Source organism: Schistocerca americana, chromosome 5 (genome assembly GCF_021461395.2).
Source record: "Schistocerca americana isolate TAMUIC-IGC-003095 chromosome 5, iqSchAmer2.1, whole genome shotgun sequence".
Classification (NCBI taxonomy): Eukaryota; Metazoa; Arthropoda; class Insecta; order Orthoptera; family Acrididae; genus Schistocerca; species Schistocerca americana.
The window spans coordinates 467,080,647-467,096,865 of record NC_060123.1 but is presented as its reverse complement, the minus strand read 5'-3'; the positions used below and the strand labels follow the sequence as shown (position 1 = coordinate 467,096,865).

At 40.1% G+C, this 16,219-nt stretch overlaps 1 pseudogene; it reads right to left on the bottom strand.

Annotated features, from left to right (window-relative positions):
• Window positions 1-13,958: 13,958 nt before the first annotated feature.
• Window positions 13,959-14,076, bottom strand: LOC124616955 (annotated as a pseudogene).
• Window positions 14,077-16,219: the final 2,143 nt, after the last annotated feature.

The following is a 16,219-nucleotide window of genomic DNA, read 5'->3' as shown; positions in this document are numbered from 1 at the left end:
GCACCAGTGTCGAGAGGTGGGAAGCTATGAATGTATGGAATACAGATGTGAAAATTACCGAACTATCGGTTTAATAAGTCACAGCTGCAAAATACTAACGCGAATTCTTTACAGACGAATGGAAAAACTGGTAAAAGCTGACCTCGGGGAAGATCAGTTTGGATTCCGCAGAAATGTTGGAACACGTGAGGCATTACTGACCCTACAACTTATCTTAGAAGAAAGATTAGGGAAAGAGAAACCTACGTTTCTAGCATTTGTACACTTAGAGAAACCTTTTGACAATATTGACTGGAATACTCTCTTTCAAATTCTGAAGGTGGCAGCGGTAAAATACAGGAAGCGAAAGGCTATTTACAATTTGTACAGAAACCAGATGGCAGTTATAAGAGTCGAGGGGCATGAAAGGGAAGCAGTGGTTGGGAAAGGAGTGAGACAGGGTTGTAGCCTCTCCCCGATGCTATTCAATCTCTTTTTGAACAAGCAGTAAAGAAAATAAAAGAAAAGTTCGGAGTAGGTATTAAAATCCATGGAGAAGAAATAAAAACTTTGAGGTTTGCTGATGACATTGTAGTTCTGTCAGAGACAGCAAAGGACTTGGAAGAGCAGTTGAACGGAATGGACAGTGTCTTGAAAGGAGGGTATAAGATGAACATCAACAAAAGCAAAACGAGGATAGTGGAATGAAGTCGAATTAAGTCAGGTGATGCTGAGGGAATTAGATTAGGATATGAGACACTTAAACTAGTGAGGGAGTTTTGCTATTTGGGGAACAAAATAACTGATGATGGTCGAAGTAGAGAGGTTATAAAATGTATACTGGCAATGGCAAGGAAAGCGTTTCTGAAGAAGAGATATTTGTTAACATCGAGTATAGATTTAAGTGTCAGGAAGTCGTTTCTGAAAGTATCTGTATGGAGTGTAGCCATACATGGAAGTGAAACATGGACGATAAATAGTTTAGACAAGAAGAAAATAGAAGCTTTCGAAATGTGGTACTACAGAGTAATGCTGAAGATTAGACAGGTAGATCACATAACTTATGAGTAGGTATTGAATAGCATTGGGGAGAAGAGGAGTTTGTGGCACAACTTGACTAGAAGAAGGGATTGGTTGGTAGGAAATGTTCTGAGGCATCAAGGGATCACCAATTTAGTACTGGAGGGCAGCGTGGAGGGTAAAAATCGTAGAGGGAGACCATGAGATGAATACACTAAGCAGATTCAGAAGGCTGTAGGCTGCAGTAGGTACAGGGAGATGAAGAAGTTTGGACAGGATAGAGTAGCATGGAGAGCTGCATCAAACCAGTCTCAGGACTGAAGACAACAACAACAACCATAAATTGTCATTAATCATAAATCCTTATCTCCAACTCAAGTACTTCTATGTGTATGTCATTTCTCACATTTACATTGCGCCTTCCCTTCCATTATACATAAAATACAATGTATAAATAGATCCTTCCTCACCCAGCTTCACATAGTGACCGCAGTTTTTACCTAACAACCCCACTCAAGTGACTGCATTATAGTTTAACAGCTGTACCTAGTAACTGCAATATTCATACTAACTCCTCTCACAATGTAACAGCAACACAAATTTTAAGCAAATCTACCCACTAACTGTGGTATCAGTTTGAACAACTGTGCCTTTGAGAATGTTTGTAATATATTATACATTCAATTAATTCCTCATTTTAAGCACAACTAACATAAATGTGTTCTGCAACTTCACTGTAAACGTTGTATTCCTCTGGTGTTCTACCAGTAGCTAACATTCCATCTTAATCTCCATAAGAATACATTATCCCCACGCACTTCTTTTCTTGTCCGCAGGGCGTGGTCTCGCGGTCGCGGTCTCGCTTCCCGAGCACGGGGTCCCGGGTTCGATTCCCGGCAGGGTCTGGGATTTTTCACCTGCCTCGAGATGACTGGGTGTTTGTGTTGTCCTCATCATTTCATCATCAACGTGGCGAGGTTGGGCTGAGCAAAGTTTGGGAATTTGTACAGGCGCTGATAACCGCGCAGTTGAGTGCCCCACAAAACCAGACATAATCGTCATCATCAAACTTCTTTTCTTCAAACTGTTAACTGACATATCTATTTCCATTATTAGCACTACCAATGCTGTTGTTTCACTCGGTAATTAGCCATTATTCCGCATCATGACATTAGTAACTCTTCTGTTATGAGTATATAACTATTCTAAATGGATTATTCATTTATATAATCCCGTTTTACACTCTTCTGTTGCCTAATTCATTTCAAAGATCGGCGGTGGGAGCAAGACTTCCACTCCACATATATAAAGATGCCAATATAGTTTAACTCAGATTTCCTTTGTACTGAGTACGTGCATCATTCTTACGGCAAGAGACATAAATTAAATACGAAGATTATCATTCATGCCACTGCATTGTTTCCCTTTCTTGTTATTGTTATTTAATCCCTTTTCTTTGAGAACATTTGAAGAACTTTCTCTCATTGAAGGTTTTCGATCCACTAGGCACAGCTAGGCACAAGCTATTTTAATGCAGTCACATAGCAAAAAACTAATCCATCATTTATTTATTAGGCTGAGTGTGTGAGAATTTTGTTTATCTTCAGAATTAACCAAATGCTCTGCTATGACAAACGAGAGATTCTACTGCAACTACTAGGCCACTGCTGCAGCGGTAGAGAACAATTATATAACAATATTTCTTTTATGAGGCAAATACTTGAATTCGTCCAACTTAATTCATTTCATTAAATAACAAGTAAGTAAATAAGACTACTGCGTCCTGGATAAGTAAACAAACCATTAATAAATGTACAGTCATTATTAAACAGCATTAAAATAAATAAACGTGTTTCTCCAGTTCTTTACTGATAATGTTTCTTACCTACGTAATGTAGAATGATTTGTACATCAATTAAGTCCCATTTTCATTATTGTAAAATTAATAAAAGATCTTTTCATATCCGCCAGTGAGGAATAAAGTATGTCTTAATACTAATTCCCGTATTTCTTAGAACCACAGTGCTCCCTTGCCCCATAGACAATCTCTTTTAACGTAAAACAACAAGTATAAAGCGTAGTTACCATACCTGCTAGAAGTCTTGCCTCCGTTTGTTAATTACTTCAAATAAAGTATCTTGTAATGTTCCCTAACCATCTTTTCCAAAGAACATCACTTTCCTTAGTTAAACACGAGACACATAACGCAACCCACATTGGTTGGGCATTTCTTCTTAAACACTTAACTGTAATCCTTCGTACTTTACCATACATTGCAGTGACGAAAATAATTATTAGTCTTACAATATAAAACATTACTCCTGTGCTTTCTATGATTATCCTTCCTTTCTTTATTTGCGAAGAATTTTGCTAATGTAAGGTATTCGTTTTCCTTTACACAAACAACGGAATCTGTTCACGGATCTGGACAGTAAACACAATCTAACTTCTTTCTATCAGATTCATTAGTAGTTAACTTACAGAATTCTGTTACCTGTTCTATAGTAGCCCCAGAATAGCATTTTCTCAAGGAAGAGTCACTCCCTTGAGCGTTCTTAGTTTTCTGGTTCTTGTCATAGTCTACTTCTTTACTGAGAGGGAAATCAACATTTTCGAAGGGACTCCGATTTTTACAGTACAGGTTTACTGTTTGGTTTTCTATCGTTACTATTAGGAACACCTTCCTATCTCTATTACTACGTCGATTCTTTCCATCAGGGTCCAGTGGGTATCCATTTCTAACTGTTGTACCTCCATAGTTCTCCCTCATAAATCTGCTTTTCTCTCAACCACCTAACTGATGGAAATAGTCAGATAGTTCCTGTACATCACTGAGATCCCTAACAATTACATTTCCTCTAACTGAAAATAATTTATCTGAGTTCATGTACATCTCAAAATACGGCCTGAATCTCCCACACTTATTAGTATACTCTCAAGGAGCCATGATCTCTAATGTTAATCTGCTTGTAATATGTAGTATATCCTGCAACAACGAGATATACACACTTTGCTTGGGCATTTTTTATTCTGTACACAAATAAAACTGTTCTTATAACATGGTGTCAGAAATTAAAAAACAATGTTATAAATACTATGTCCATCAACAGCACTAATACAAGCACAGAACCTGCAATTATGACAAATAATAATCCTATGATATGTTTACATCTCATAAATCATTAGTGATATATACAGACATCATGGTGAATGTTTGGAAACTGTGATAACAGAAATTCGAATTCTACATCAAGGCGGTGCAAATAAATACCAAACCAAGAAATATGTAACTAGCAATATTTATGTCTTTGATTGGTAATGATTTTTTATAAGCGCTCAGCGGAATGATTGTAATTTTGCAAGGCATGGTGTGAAACTATAATTTATCAAAATAATGTACGAAAATCAGAACTTGATACAGGTGAACATTGGAATGACGTAACCAGAAGAATAGGAAACAAAGCATGTGCCAGAATATCAGATTCTGTGATGGAAAAGCTCTTTACCTACAATACGAGTAAGGTAGGTGTGGAGAAGCCACATTTCTCTGTGAGGTTTCAGACAGCTTGTGAATGCGAAATTTTTAGTGATGGATCCCGACTTTCAGGTAATCTTGGGACAGGAATCCTGTTGAAAACTGAATCTGATATAAGGAGTGGAGCAGATGAAAGTTCCACAGTCTAGATGCGGTTAGATTTTATCAGGCTTGGAATATGTTAAAGATTTTCTGTATGACATAGGTCTCTAAGAAGGTGACTTCAAGATTTACTACGCCTGAAGGGTCCCACATAAATTGAGCAATAACTGAGTATGAGATTAACCTCAGAAAATGGTTGAAAATGGAATATTCAAGCCTGTAGAAACCGCTACACTGTAGCAGCATTTTCAATCGTTATAGTCGTACACAAGAAAGCGGAACTTCGTATTTGCTTTGGCCCAAGTCAAATAAATAAAAACATTATTCGACGTCACTATCCAATGAAGACGCTGGAAGAAACTAGTACAGTGGTGAAAGGAGCAAAATATTTAACACCTTTAGGTTGTGAAAATGGATTTTGTCAAATATGAGCGTCTGAAAGAACTTCTAAATATGTTAACGATTTGCACACTGTGGGTAAGATTCAATTGCACAAGAGTATCCTGTGGCTTAGCCTCAGCCAAGGAAGTTAAAAAACAATGGAAATACTTTATGAAGTAACAAAGCGAGTTATCAGAGATTTGAAAATGTGGGCATTAAACTGAGTTAAAGAGAAATACGAACTTGTTGTGAAGGAAACAAAATTCTTAGGATAAATTTTAGTATAGGATGGATCTTGTCCTCATCCTGATAAGGTAAGAGCCATTAATGAATTTCCTTCTCCTCAGGATGAAATGCAGCTCCTACAGGTAGTAGGGATGCTGAATTACTGATCTAAGTAAGTACCTCACCTTTCTGAACTTACAGAGCAGTCCGGCAGTTACTAAGAAAAGAAGATGAATGAAAATGGTATTCGACACAACAGAAAGCACTTGTCAAAATAAAATAATGTCTCACAACACTTCCGTGCTTCGTTATTATGATGTGAGTTTAGATGTGTTGTCAGTTGATGCCAGCCAAAGAGCTACAGGAGCCGTTCTACTGCACGGTGAACAACCAGTTGTATATGCAACAAAGTCATTGGCATCAGCGTATTAGTTACATACACAAATAGAAAAAGACGTCATGGCCAAGTAATTTTCCAGTCAACGAATTTCAGAAATATATTTACAGGAAAAAGTAAATTATTGTAACTAATCACAAACCACTAGAGGCAATTTTTAAAATACCATTGGGAGATGCTCCTACAAGACTAAAAGCTATAATTTTTTTTTAATTTTGACATATTTTCCTAAAGTAATTCATATTAAAGGTTCAAATATTCCAATGTCTTATGTTCATAGTAGAGATGTAAGGAACACGTGGAGAAAGCAGAAACTGAACAACTAGAAGTACTGATGGTTATCTGTCAGTGAAGAGTACGTTGACTCAACTGAAGAGACCATCATCACAAATTCAAACAAGTCAAAACCTAAGTGAGAAACAAAAGGGGAACAAAGCGAAAATGACAGTAAGAAGACCAATTGGAGCAGCGTTCAATGACGTGACAAGCAAAATTTAGTACACGAATCTTACTACAATCCTAAAAGTTATTGGTCTTATGTAAAATCAGCAAATGTAGTGTACCCAGGCTCTCTGGGAAACATGTTACACTTCCCGAGTGTTCTACCAATAAACCTAAGTCTTTGGTTTGCTTTCTCCACAACATCATCTGTGTTATCGCTCCAATTTAAGATTTTCGTAATTGTAATCGTTTATGCAGTCACTCGGCAACCATAATGGCAGCGAAACGAAAAATGACAAAAATAAAAGTCAAAATATTGAATTTGGTCTTCCGAAATTGTCTCACCATAGTAAAATACAACACGGCCCCTCTTTCTGCGGCTACATCCACATATACATCTACATGACTACTCTACGATTCGCAAGTAAGTACCTGATAATGGGTTCATCGAACCTCTTCACTGCACTTCTCTGCTTCCCCACTCTTGAATAGCACGTGGGAAAAACGAACACTTAAATCTTTCTGTGGGAGTGTATCAAAAAAGTATTTTCGCCTTCGGAGAAGAACGTTGGCGATTGAAATTTCTTGAAAAGATCTCGCCCCAACAAAAGAGCCATTGCTTTAATGATTGTCACCCCAAATCGCGTATCGTCTCCGTGATACTCTGTACCCTATTTCGGGGTAATAAAAAACGAGCTGCTGTTCTTCGAACTTTTTCGATATCCTCCATCAGTCTTGTTTGGAATGGATCTCATATCGCCCAGCAATAGTCCATACTCTTACATCATCTATGCCATCGTTCCAGTTTAAGTGATTCGTAATTGTAATTCGTAGCTAGTTCTATTGGCGGCTTTGGATTTGTGTGATTTATCGTGTAACCGAAATTTAACGGATTCCTTTTAGTATTCATTGAATGATCTCACACCTTTTATTATTTAGGGTCAATTGCTTCTAACCACAGCTCACAGATATCTTTCAATCATCATACGAACATTAAAATGTCATCTTGAGATAACTGGTCGTAAAAGAACTACAATCACTTTCTAGATGAAGGGCATGAGGACCAGATATTATGCGAAAGAAATTGCTCCCCTTATAGCAGCGATTTATCGTAGGTCGCTGGAGAAACGAAAGATATCTAGAAATTGAAAAAAAGCTCAGATGATTCACTTTTTTAAGAAGGGTTGTAGAGTTATGGAAGTCGGTCGAAGCTCATGTATTAGGACGCTATTAGAGAAAGAAAATCTCCTCTATATAATGGAACATGGATTCCACAAACAGAGATCTAGTGAAACTCAGTTCCTTCTGGCCCTACATGAGATCCACAGCTCTGTAAACATTGGTGTTCAGGTTGATACCGTGTATCTCGACTACAGTAAGGAATCTGGCACTGTCCTGTTTAGAGAAAAAATAGGAGATTACTGAGTATTGGACTAGATTTCAAACTGATTTTAAGACTTACTTGGAGACAGAACTCAACACATCGCCTTTAACGGAACACAATCGACAGATGTAAATGTAATTTCTGGAGTACGCCAATGAAGTGCGATACTACTGGTATTGTTTAAAATGTATATAAATGGTCTTATAGGAGGCGTCGTAAGCTCTATAAGACATTTCGCAGATGGTGCGAGTTTCTATAAGATCAGGGGCGCCAGAAGACAGTATCGACTTGCAAAATGACCTGCAGAAAACTTATGAATGGTGCTGTCAGTTGACCCTGAACGTAAATGAATACACACTGCTCTTACACAGGAAAAGAAATCCAGTATTGTACAGTTACACTATTGATGACAAACTGCGGGAAACAGCTGTTGTTGTGGTCTTTAGTCCTCAGACTGGTTTGATGCAGCTCTCCATGCTACTCTATCCTGTACAAGCTCCTTCATCTACCAGTACCTACTGCAACCTATATCCTTCTGAATCTGTTGAGTGTATTCATCTCTTGGACTCCATCTACGATTTTTACCCTCCACGCTGCCCTGCAATGCTAAATTTGAGATCCCGTGATGCCTCAGAACATGTCCTACCAACCGAACCCTTCTTCTAGTCAAGTTGTGCCACAAACTTCTCTTCTCCCAAATCCTATTCAATACCTCCTCATTAGTTACGTGATCTACCCACCTTATCTTCAACATTCTTCTGTAGCATCACATTTCGAAAACTTCTATTTTCTTCTTGTCTAAACTATTTATCGTCCATGTTTCACTTCCATACATGGCTACACTCCATACAAATACTTTCAGAAACGACTTCCTGACACTTAAATCTATACTCGATGTTAACAAATATCTCTTCTTCAGAAACGCTTTCCTTGCCATTTCCAGTCTACATTTAATATCCTCTCTACTTCCACCATCATCAGTTATTTTGCTCCCCAAATAGCAAAACTCCTTTACTACTTAAAGCGTCTCATTTCCCAATCTAACTCCCTCAGCATCACCCGACTTAATTCGACTACATTCCATTATCCTCGTTTAGCTTTTGATGATGTTCATCTTATATCCTCCTTTCAAGACACTGTCCATTCCGTTCAACTGCTCTTCCAAGTCCTTTGCTGTCTCTGACATAATTACAATGTCATCGGCGAACCTCAAGGTTTTCATTTCTTCTCCATGGATTTTAATACCTACTACAAATTTTTCTTTTATTTCAATTACTGCTTGCTCAATATATAGATTGGATAACATCGGGGAGAGGCTACAACCCTGTCTCACTCCCTTCCCAACCACTGCTTCCCTTTCATGCCCCTCGACCCTCATAACTGCCATCTGGTTTTTGTACAAATTGTAAATAGCCTTTCGCTCCCTGCATTTTACCCCTTCCACCTTTAGAATTTGAAGGAGAGTATTCCAGTCAACATTGGCAAAAGCTTTCTCTAAGTATATAAATGCTAGAAACGTGGGTTGCCTTTCCATAATCTTTCTTCTAAGATAAGTCGTGTTCCAATATTTCTACGGAATCCAAACTGATCTTCCCTGAGGTCGGCTTTTACCAGTTTTTCCATTCGTCTATAAAGAATTGGTGTTAGTATTTTTCAGATTATTAAACTGATAGTTCGGTAATTTTCAAATTTATCAACACCTGCTATCTTTGTGATTGGAATTATTATATTCCTCTTGAAGTCTGAGGGTATTTCGCTTGTCTCGTACATCTTGCTCACCAGATGGTAGCGTTTTTTCAGGACTGGCTCTCCCAAGGCCGTCAGTAGTTCTAATGGAATGTTGTTGTCATTCCCGGGGCTTTGTTTCGACTCAGGCCTTTCAGAGCTCTATGAAACTCTTCAAGCAGTATCGTATCTCCCGTTTCATCTTCATCAACATCCTCTTCCATTTCCACAATATTGCCCTCAAATACATCTCCCTTGTATAGACCCTCTATATACTCCTTCCACCTCAGTAACTACAGCAAAATCTCTAAGAGTATATATCCAGAGCGACATTAAGTGGAATGACCATAAAAAATAGTAGGAAAAGCATATGTCAGACTCACGTTCACAGGAAAAATCTTAAGAAAGATTAATTCGTCACGGGGCGAAAGCGAAAAAGGAAATGCTCAACAAACTCCAGTGGCAGATGTTATAAGAGAGGCGTTGTGTATCATGGAGACGTTTACTGTTGAAATTTCCCGCTTGCACCTCGTGAAATGATCACAACGAGAAACTTCGAGAAACTGGAGCTAATACAGAGGCTAACCCACACAGCGAAGGGGGGAAGGGGTAAATCCGTTTGTCGTACCAGAATTGCCCAACGCTACACACCATCAGGTGGTTTGCGGGGCAATGATGTAGATGTAGAACTAAGATAAATTTAGGGACAAAGCATTACAACTACTTCCACCATATGCAATACAAGAATTTCCAAATCAGTTAAGGAAACACCACTGAACAGATTTTCTGCAAAGGACAAAAATAATTACATTGAATCCTATACTCTAATTCTATCATCAGCTCTTACGAACTAAGATCGGGACTCATGTGGCCAGGCCACGGTTTTCCAGTCGTCTAGGGTGGAGCCGATATGGTCACGAGCCCAGGAGAGGCGCTGTAGGTGATGTGCCGTTAGGAAAGGTACTCGCGTCGGTCGTCTGCTGCCATAGCACGTTAACGCCAGATATCGCCGCACTGTTCCAAAGGATACGATCGTTGTACGTCTCATATTGTTTTCTGTGGTTGTTTCATTCTTTCTTGTCTGTTAGCATTGACAACTCGACACAAACGCCGCTTCTCTCGACTGTTAACTGAAGGTCGTCGGCCACTGCGTTTTCCGTGGCGAATAGTAATGCCTGTAGCATTGAATTTCCTAACGATTTCCTAAATAATATGTCCTGTGTATCTAACCCCAACTACCATTCCGCCTTCAAAGTCTTTTAATTCATGTCGTACGTTCATAATCACATAAGAAACCTTTACACATGAATTACCTGAGAACAACCGACAGCTCCACCAACGCACTGCCTTTCATACGTTGTATATACGATACTACCACCATCCGTACATGTGCATATCACTATCCCGTGACCTTGTCACTCTTACCACCTCAAAATAAGACCTCAAAGATATTTGGTTTGCAAATTTTTTGTCCCTCAGTAATAATGTTTGATTCGCTTGTGCCAGCGTACGTTACGGGTAGGCAAGTGTTGACAACACTGATTTCCTCCTATGCCGTATTCAGATGGTACATTAGAAGAGATACTGTCAGTGCTGACCTGTATGAACCGAGTTTCTCTGCCTGAGCACCCTGGCGAATTCCTAAGGTGTGAACACGACAGAGAAATAAATTTCGTGAATCGTTTCTGAGCGTGCAGCGTGTTCCTGGAACCGTTTCTTGCTGCAGACTGTGGAGCATTTATCTGATACTCTCACGCTGACTTCAATACATCGCTAAAAGACGAGCATCTCTTCTTTGAATCTAATAATCCAACCCGGCAAGGGTTGCATACTGGCAAACAATAAGATCGAAGGAGGAATTTGAAATCAATGTGTTTCACATATCCTTTCTTTTAATGACCTACATTTATTAACCTCATTTAACGATTTCAAACCTCTCAAATTGTTCAGCAATTAGTATAACAGGAACATCGAGTAGTTTTTATAAAACTATAGGCACTTTATATATGTCTTGCGTCATTGAGAGGATATTGATACAGGCAATGGCTTGTATCTTAGGACACCAGTCAATAGTTCATACAGCAAGGGCAGGTTAAAACTGTTGAAAATCATTTGTTAGCATGTACTCTTTGAAATAATCTATTACCTAAAAATATTTTCTTTTCCTCAACAGCAACGAGGTACAACGTCCAACTTAAAAAGAAAACGCTTGAAACTTTAATCTTTAACTTTCAACCTTAAGAAAAGTTGTTAAATGTGAAATATCATCCTCGAAACTCATTAGATATTCTTTAAAGTTCTTTTTTGATTACAGTTCATCACATCATTAAATATAAATAATATACATCGAATGTCATGCCGAGGTGCACCACACACTGGAAATTACAATAGGGTAATAGAGCGGCCTCACGCCATGTCAGGGTACAAACGCACCAGAAATAAACCTCAGGACCCAGCCTCCCCCCTGCCCCCTCTGTAGATACATAAGGAAAAGCCCCAACTCGCTGCGACAAAAGTTAAAAACAAATGAAAATAAACACTAGCGCGACCGCTGTAAACGTAGGAAAAGATGTATGGAAACTTAATTCAATTTTTTTTTGGATTATTTAATAGACTCTCTCTTTAGTTCTCGTAGGGAGAAGACGTATTTTTGTGAGAAGTGTCTTGTAGACATTGCATTATGTGAATAATAATTTTTATGAAAATATGAAGTGTGAGGATTCTTATTAGTGCAAAACCACCAAAGTTTTTATTTCCTTCCGCGTGTTATCCTAACGTGATATCACTGTAGCTGCCTGCATCTGAAAGGAAGTCAGATAAAAATCAGCATTGTATTCACAGTCATAAATGAGAACTACTTACGACGGAAGAATCTCAACGGTGTAGACAACGCAAAATCACACTACTACTGACTTACAGTCTACAAGAGTTGTAAATTAAGACCGAAAGATAATCAATTCGATTCAATTCATTCAATTAAAAATTTATAAAAATCAAATTTGGTACGATTTTAATTAATTTGTAGTATATATATATATATATATATATATATATATATATATATATATATATATATATATATATATATATACACACACACACACACTCCTGGAAATTGAAATAAGAACACCGTGAATTCATCGTCCCAGGAAGGGGAAACTTAATTGACACATTTCTGGGGTCAGATACATCACATGATCACACTGACAGAACCACAGGCACATAGACACAGGCAACAGAGCATGCACAATGTCGGCACTAGTACAGTGTATATCCACCTTTCGCAGCAATGCAGGCTGCTATTCTCCCATGGAGACGATCGTAGAGATGCTGGATGTAGTCCTGTGGAACGGCTTGCCATGCCATTTCCACCTGGCGCCTCAGTTGGACCAGCGTTCGTGCTGGACGTGCAGACCGCGTGAGACGACGCTTCATCCAGTCCCAAACATGCTCAATGGGGGACAGATCCGGAGATCTTGCTGGCCAGGGTAGTTGACTTACACCTTCTAGAGCACGTTGGGTGGCACGGGATACATGCGGACGTGCATTGTCCTGTTGGAACAGCAAGTTCCCTTGCCGGTCTAGGATTGGTAGAACGATGGGTTCGATGACAGTTTGGATGTACCGTGCACTATTCAGTGTCCCCTCGACGATCACCAGTGGTGTACGGCCAGTGTAGGAGATCACTCCCCACACCATGATGCCGGGTGTTGGCCTTGTGTGCCTCGGTCGTATGCAGTCCTGATTTTGGCGCTCACCTGCACGGCGCCAAATACGCATACGACCATCATTGGCACCAAGGCAGATACGACTCTCATCGCTGAAGACAACACGTCTCCATTCGTCCCTCCATTCACGCCTGTCGCGACACCACTGGAGGCGGGCTGCACGATGTTGGGGGGTGAGCGGAAGACGGCCTAACGGTGTGCGGGACCGTAGCCCAGCTTCATGGAGACGGTTGCGAATGGTCCTCGCCGATACCCCAGGAGCAACAGTGTCCCTAATTTGCTGGGAAGTGGCGGTGCGGTCCCCTACGGCACTGCGTAGGATCCTACGGTCTTGGCGTGCATCCGTGCGTCGCTGCGGTCCGGTCCCAGGTCGACGGGCACGTGCACCTTCCGCCGACCACTGGCGACAACATCGATGTACTGTGGAGACCTCACGCCCCACGTGTTGAGCAATTCGGCGGTACGTCCACCCGGCCTCCCGCATGCCCACTATACGCCCTCGCTCAAAGTCCGTCAACTGCACACACGGTTCACGTCCACGCTGTCGCGGCATGCTACCAGTGTTAAAGACTGCGATGGAGCTCCGTATGCCACGGCAAACTGGCTGACACTGACGGCGGCGGTGCACAAATGCTGCGCAGCTAGCGCCATTCGACGGCCAACACCGTGGTTCCTGGTGTGTCCGCTGTGCCGTGCGTGTGATCATTGCTTGTACAGCCCTCTCGCAGTGTCCGGAGCAAGTATGGTGGGTCTGACACACCGGTGTCAATGTGTTCTTTTTTCCATTTCCAGGAGTGTATATATATATATATATATATATATATATATATATATATATATAGCAATACTCCTTCAGGCCACGTGTGGCCTACCGGGACCATCCGACCGCCGAGTCATCCTCATGGAGGATGCGGATAGGAGGGGTGTGGGATCAGCACACCACTCTCCCAGTCGTTATGATCGTATTCTTCACCGAAGCTGCTACTATTCGATCGAGTAGCTCCTCAATTGGCATCACGAGGCTGAGTGCACCCAGAAAAATGGCAACAGCGCATGGCACCCTGGATGGTCACCCATCCAAGTGCCGACCACGCCCGACAGCGCTTAACTTCGGTGATCTCACGGGAACCGATGTATCCACTGCGGCATGGCCGTTGCCTATATTTGCATCACCCCCCCCCCCCTCACGCCGGCGACAACAAGCCGAACGAATACAGCTAGTGCACTTCAAAATATATAGAAAGCTCTCTTAAGCAGTGAACAGGTTAAATAAAGACAAACCATTCGCCCCAGCTCTTAAAGAAATCTAATAACCTATATTAACTTAAGATTAAAGAGCCACCGAATGTTAACTCGCCTCGCGATGCTATGATGCTAGTTAAACCAAACATTTTCGAGCGATGTGCCGACCCATATCCGGAATTGCTACCACCCAAAGATAAAAAATTATTAGTGTCTTAAGTGTAGAACAAATATCACCAAAATCTTAATAAATGCAGATGCAGCCTTCAACTTACCATCCACAACCCAAGGTATACAAATGATCAAAAAAGAGATTTTCAAGAACATCAATTGCCCTCGTGGAAATTTTATAGCACTGTTTTAAATATAATTTAAGAGAGGCAAGCATCATTTAAGCATCTTATAAAATCTTTACACGACATATTCATATTGACTCTTTAGATGCATGATTATCAAATCTTTGTCATTAATGAAAGTCCTTATCTCATGTAGCTTGGCCGCAGGTCTGGACCGATTAATATGGAAAGTCCTCCCAGTACATTGTTACCCATATTACTATCTTCATTGCTTATGGGATGAATTTTGGAAATGTAGTATAGCTGAAGTTACCTTTCTAAATTCTTCTTTGTTTCCTGCGTAACGTAAGTTTAATTTACAATATCAAAATACCACAACCATAGCTATTGATAAAAATTAGAGTGTTACATCATTACACATTAAGCTAAACAGCTGATCTGAGACCCATGATTTGTGGGGTATCTTTGGTATTCATACCTTCTGACCTCCCACTATTGATAACATTTATAATAATTAACCCTCCTGAGCTCAGAATGGTGAACCGTTGTCAACCTTCCAAACTGATAATTTTCCAACCAATTACATAAAATACACTTAGATAATCAGAAATAATAGTACTGGAATTTAGGTGAATAGCCAACCAGATGAAAAATACATACATTACTTTAGTATGTTTCCTCATAACTCAGGTGAACATGTCACAATATTGGTATATCAGCTGATAGTGGAAATATGGGGAAAGGAAGAGATGACAGACCAGTGAAACATGGACATTACATGCCAGATTCATAAGAACAGGGACAAAGCAAACTGTGAAAATTATCGCGTTATTGCTTTAGTCAGCGTAGTGTACAAAATATCAGCCAAAGTCATTGCTATGACACTTGCACCAATTACAGAAGAAATATTCGGAGACTGCCCGTGCGGTTTTCGACGGGGCAGATCAGCAACTGACCAGATCATCATTATCAAGTAAATAATGGAAAAGTGTTATGAATATAGACATTTTTGTAGACTTTTTTGTAGACTTCAAACAGGCCTATAATAGTGATAAAAGGATAAAGCTATATGACACTGTAATGGAGACTGAATTGCCAAGTAAACTTATCAGACTGGTACAAATGACCCTCATCAGCACAAAATGCCATGTAGAAGTAAAAGGAAAATTTCCAAATAATTTGAGGTCAACCAAGGGTTAAGACAGGGAGATGTATTTTCGACGCTACTCTTCAACATAGTGTTGGAGAGAGTGATGTGAAGGGTGCAGATTGATAACCGAGGTGGCACTCTGTTTAACTGTATGCACCAAAATCTAGCTTAAGCTGCTGATGTGTGTGTGTGCTGTCTAGTAGTTTGAAAGAAATGGAAGAAGGATTTGGCAGACTGGAAAAGGAGGCAGAGTTGTTGGGACTTAGAGCAAACAACACAAAAACACGGTATCTCTTAGCCTCCTGGAAAAATGCTGTTGTTAAAGAGAAATATGTTAAGTTGAACAGAGGCAATTATGAGAGATGTGAGAAGTTCCAACACCTTGGAGTGCTTGTTACGGAGGATAGCAGAATAAGAGAAGAAATAAAATCTAGGATTGCTGCAGGAAATAGAGCTTACTGTGCCCTGATTATGATCCTTCAGTCACGTAGCCTTAGCAGACAATAGAAGGTGACTGTCTATCGAACAGTCATAAGACCGGTGGTAATGTATGGCTCAGAAACATGGACAATGACTGTAACAGAAGAAGTGCTCTTGAGAAGATGGGAGCGGGG